Genomic DNA, 6023 nt, shown 5'->3' with positions numbered 1-6023 from the left:
TCAGACATTCAGTTTGGAGTTCAGGAGATTGTCTTGACCAGGACCACAACCCTAAATGCATTGAAGCAACTGCCATGTGATTGGTTGGTTAGATAATTGCATTAATGAGAAATTGAACAGGTGTTCCTAATAATCCTTTAGGTGAGTGTATATATATATATATATATATATATATATATGCATATGTACTAAAATAAAACATAACAAATGTGTTGGTACTATGTTGGAATATGAATTATATGAATTAGCCTCTACTACATTATTTCTTACTCCATACTTTTAATAATGTGTTGATTTACCAGGAAATTGCAGCTATAAACTCAACATTTTTTTCAATATCAATCAATCAAGAGGTTGCATGACTGATAGTATCAATCTTTTAGGTGTCAATATCTGTTAAAAGTAGTTACAGTTATGTCCACATGTGCTCAAATGTATTCACACCCAACAATCAGTACTTTAGGAATTCACTTTTGATTCAGGTTGTGTGCTCCTATAAGATCATGCGTCTTGTGTGGATGTGGACTGCTTCTTTCAGTTCATACCACATCTATTTTATGGGATTGAGGTCTGGAGAATGTGACGGACAAACAAGAACATTGTTGTTGTTTTTTTGCTCCCTTTACTATGTGATGTTACAGTTGGTTGTGTGCTATAGCTTGCTGTAGTAATGGAAAGTCCATTTGCAAGCAAGACTGGGATATTATCTATTTTGAATCCCTCCATCCCTCAGTTCTAACGAGCACCAGGATCGGAAGGTGAAAAACAGCTCCAAGGCAAAAGACATCTGCCTTCAAGCTTCATAGTGGTATGTTCTTCTCAACATGAGCTTCCATTCTTTGTACACATATACTTCTGTTCTGCATGCAGAGAGGTTTGAATTTGCTAAAAAGCGGCTGAAATTCATGGGATTCTCCAATTGGTCTTTTGATTTGATGGGTTAAGAAACACAATTTGTTGACACTTGGCACAAACAATTATTTTTTTCCCCTCTATTCCCGGTGTAACTGGAAAGATACCCTCTGCATCTCACTATGAAGCCAAGTAAATAATTTCCATTCATTTATTATATGGACTGTGAAGTTATTTTCAGACTGAAAACACAAAGTGTGCTCTGCTTATTGTTGTTCTTTGGTTGTTCATTGACTGCAGATGCCCAGGGCACAGATCTGTCCCCTACTATCTGTAAGAACTGAGATGACTTTTCAAATCATTGTAGGTCTTTAGCAAGGAACAAAATCATATATTCACACTCATCTGCTTGACAAGTCCTTGGATGGCACTGCATAAATGAAGCCACAACATTTGTATGAAGCAATATCTTGTAGCTCCAAATAGCTCCAAATTGAGACTGCCAACACCATTTGATTGATAAATACAAACAATACATCTCATTCCTGTAAATACAATTACAACTGAGGAAATCAACATACACCGTGCTTTGCCATATGGTTCAAATGAACACCCACAGCAGTTTAATCTTGTGTATGTTTATATAACTATTATGCTGGCATGTATATATAAATATCTACAATTGGAAGTGCAATTTATGCAAATCTGATAAATTAAGAACCACATATTTCAACATCTTTATTTGCTCATCTGATTAAATATCTTTGAACTACTAAAATGATACATATACAGCAATGTGGATAGTTCAGCAGTGCTTGAACTATACCATGTCTTCTTGGCACAGCTGTTAAAGTGTCACCTCAAACGCCTGCCACGTACATTCAATGACATATGTGTTGTGTTTAAAATGCAAGTGTGTGGGAATTTATGGGCTGAGATGATCCCTCCGTATTGTAACAGAGAAAACCCCATTCACTTCTGCTTAGTGAATTATTTATTGCACCTTTGCCCCAGTCTAATTACATTTTATTCAATTGGTCTGGGTGAAATATCAATACGTTTGATTTCCTAGATGATGGCACTGTAATTCATTACCCATTTTTTTTCTTCGTTCTCTTAGGTCAAGTCATTCATCAACTGCATAACAGTTCACGGTGACATTTTATGCGCAGTTTACCTTTTATGAGACTTGATGATCAATTTACAAGACACTGCGAGAAACTGTATCCAATCTTCAGAGTAGTATACTTGTGCTGAGCAAATACATGCACTGAAATTCATGAAGGTAAGAATTTGCCTTGTTTTAGTGACACAACACAACATTGTAACTGCACATTTGTGTCATTGTGTTACTGTGAAGACCCAGTACTAACTGCTGAACAAGTTATAATTTGGTAAATGCATCTCTACGTGTAGCGTCTGAATACTTACGATGCCCATAACCATACAAACTGTAGAGAGAATCTGATGCATTCTGATCACATACATATAAAATGAAGATTGTAAATGCTTCAGTGAGTAGAACTAGAAGAAATATGAACCAAATAAAGAAATAAAGAAATGAAAATCCTTGAATACAGGAAAGGGCCACCCTGCCACGATGCTTTATGAGAGAGCATCCCTTGAAGGAGAGCTGCACATTAAACATTAAAGTGATTTTTTATCTACCAGTTAAATACATGAGTATAAATAGGACTTTCATTTTGCCCTTGGCCCACTGCAAACAAGGTTGTACGCTTCTTTTGACTCCAAAACTTTTTCTGAATATCAGAGCCATTTCAATTAAAGCCCTGAGCAAGGTTTGAGCTGCCGTGCTTGCATCTTAATTCCTCCCCAGTTCAGTCGAGCGGTTGTGAAAGAAAGATGCTATAACGTCGCCTGTCTAATTTATTCCCACCGACAGCAGAACAAAATGCCATTTGAACACATGACCAAACATATTCGCGCTGAGCTGGAAAAGATACATTTTTTTTTGTGCATGCCTTTAAGTCAAATCAAATTGGGTTTGCAAGTAAAGTCATTTACACAGACTGTATTGATAAGACACCAAACACCTACATGGAAACATTTGCATTCCTCTGTCAAAATGAGCTGGACCAGACCTGCCTTACTAACCTTATCTCAGGGTCTCTTTCAGCAGTCTCTTACTTTGAAATAGGTCTTCTCTTTGAAATTCCTGCAAGAGTCTTCTTAAAAGTCTCAGAGGACTGGTCCCTCACACTCCTGCAAGATACTCAATTTGTTATGTATGTATGTATTTATGCACTCTGTATATTTATTCATTTATTTATTGTTTTGTGAATTCATTATCCGTGCAGGCAGATTGCATGTGGTGTTTGTTTTTGTTTAGAATCCCCTTTTCAGAACAGATTTTGCCCTGCATTTATTTTGGAAAAGAATTGGGAAAGTTTACAATTCTTCCCCTGCCTTGGTTCTCAAAATGCCAATGAAGCAAATTGCCAAGACATGATGAAATTGTAAGGTCAGGAGGAACATATATACAGATGTATTGATCTATTTGATTATGTATTTTATCCATCAGCTTATGTTCACTTCTGTGCATATACCTATCTTATGAATAATTAAGTTTGGTGGGAGGATCTACCTGTGGGAGGACCGCCCCTCGATATACCCTCACCTACGGCTCCACACCCACAGGTATGGCAGGATGGGGATGTGGCGTGGGCTGCGGCTTTGCTGTTCCCTTTCTTTTGGTAAAGTTATCTTTTGTGAATGTTATTTGTGTTATGGGAATGTGTATTGAAATACCCAAATGTGACTCACTTCTTCTTGAGAAAATAAGATGTTTTTTACTTTTGTTTTGTTTGCAACAATAGCCTACTTTTTGTTTGCTGGGTGTTGTGGACTATTTTTAGAAACAACCTGAAATTTAGGTTTTATTTATTTATTTATTTTTAAAGATTAGATGTAATCACCTAAGTTTGATTTTGTATTTCCATTTTGGAGCAATATTGCTGTGTAGAACATATGTCATGCGGTAATTGGGCTTCTTTAAAGTTTTTCGTTAATTGGCCATTTTAACCTGCAATATATTTTAAAAGTAGATGTTTCGAAATGTCGTTTGGAAATGAAGTAATTGAAATGTTCAAAAGACAGGTGAATTGCAAAGCTATCTTCAAAATAGTTTATCCTCGATTATTATTTCACGTTTAATTCTTAAACATATGTAATTGGATATTGAATGCACCTGTAAGGCTGGTTATAATTGGACAATCTGGATTAATGAAAACGTGTTTAAAGTAGGGTTTTTGTTGTCACTGCTGCTTGTATTTTTTAATAGGCCATGTCTCATTTGGAAAAAGTGTTCTTTACAGTGAATGTATTGATTATTTAGTGCGTTTGGTTTTAAAATGCATTTCTCCGGAGGGTACATGTCCACCAGAGATGAGGACTCAATTGCCCTATTGAATATGTAGATCATAGGGCTAATATAATTTTTTTTATCAAATGTGACATTAAATCGTTGAGTGCATGTTGCAGTTTTATCTACTAAAAGCGTATAATATTCATGCTAAGGTTATTAATGCCTAGTTCGCCTATATTCTGGAGCAACTATGTGTTTTTTTTAAGTTTGTTTTGGTCTTATTGATAATGTATTCCCCAAAAAGGTTATAGAGCGTAAACAGTGATCTGAGAAAAAGGTTTGTGGTTTTGCTTGGTTTATTAAGTTTGAAGTAATGAAACGTGAAGATTGTGAACCAGCTCGTTTCTAGACTTGAAGTTTTAGGGGGGCTTCAAAACGGTGTCTGGGACGGGGGGGTGGTGACGGTGTTTTTCCTGTGTCAGAGCTGGGGGGGTGGGGGGTGCTCAGGGTGTTTTGTAGAGGTACTTCTTCATTCTTAGTTTCCTTTGTTGTATTATTTTTAGGGGGGCTGAGAGAAAATACAGCCTAAATAGGGTCTAACGATGCCCCTGTTGTGGACTTTTACTTTTCCAACTGAATTTATTTGTAATGGTTTAGGTTTCCATCACGTTTGTGTGTGCTCTTTAAAATGATTAACCTTACTAAACATTTGCATATATGCTTATCTCTGTTATCACTTTGTTTTAATTCAGCACTTGGCAAGGGACCTGGGATGACAGATGGGCATCATGTTGCTGCCTTCTTTAAAGTAGATGTTAAACATGTTTATTTTAGTTTGAGAAGTTGGAAACAATTTAACGCTTTTTTGCAATACCTTTAACATTGTAAGTTTGAACTTCTCAATGCAAAATATTTGACCTGACTGTGCATTATTGACACGCCTTTACTGGCAGCAGCTCCACCCTGATTCTGTAAACCCTTCTCTCTTCACAGTGAGGCTGCAGCTGACTGCTGTTTGGGCAAGTTGATTATTTTAAATGTACATTCTTTGTGGTAGAGATTTTGTTCATTTTAGATGGTTATGTGCATTGAATTCTATGTATCTATATCTATATATCATGTTGCTGCCTTCTTTAAAGCATATATAATTAATAAAGCTTTCTTGACTTGTATGCTTTTTGTTATCCTCTCTGTCCAGCTATCCTGGTTGTTTAGACGATTTGTGGCATATAAATGTTCCCTTAAGTGTGTGATTTATAATTGTGTGAAAGAAAAAAAAAAAAAAAAAAACTTTCTGCCATTGCCTGCAGAGGGAGACTATCGCTTTGTTTCTTGAAAACCTCTGATGCTACTCCCTTTTTAAGAGTGTGCAGATTTTCACGAAAAAACGTATGGATGGATGGGGCGGTGCTTCGATACGTCAATCAATGAAACCCCGCCCGATGACTTTAGCCAACCTACATGTATGTCTTCCACAAGTACGGAGGGGCTAGACTTGGTACATCACTGATTTCTAACAAGACATGATCCAACCTGTATTCACAGTTGGGAAGCCGGGTGGGCCGTAGTCCTGTTCTGATTATCCTACACACAATGCCATGGGCAAGAGCTGTGATGGAACTCACTTCTACTGTCTTGAAGCCTATAGTAAACATGCATTTTTGCTAATTGGGAAGTTGGCCATAACTACCTGTGATGTGCCTATTCTAGCTCCTGCCTACTTGGGCAAAGCAGTCCATCAGCCTCTCTGTCTGGTAGAGTGGGCGTGGTTGTTTTTGATTGAGTGATGGAAACCACACTCACCGTCACCCTCTGGAAAATCTGGAGCCACTTAAAAAGGGGGTAG

Source organism: Amia ocellicauda, chromosome 16 (genome assembly GCF_036373705.1).
Source record: "Amia ocellicauda isolate fAmiCal2 chromosome 16, fAmiCal2.hap1, whole genome shotgun sequence".
Taxonomy (NCBI): domain Eukaryota; kingdom Metazoa; phylum Chordata; class Actinopteri; order Amiiformes; family Amiidae; genus Amia; species Amia ocellicauda.
Note: the sequence above shows the minus strand (reverse complement) of the source record.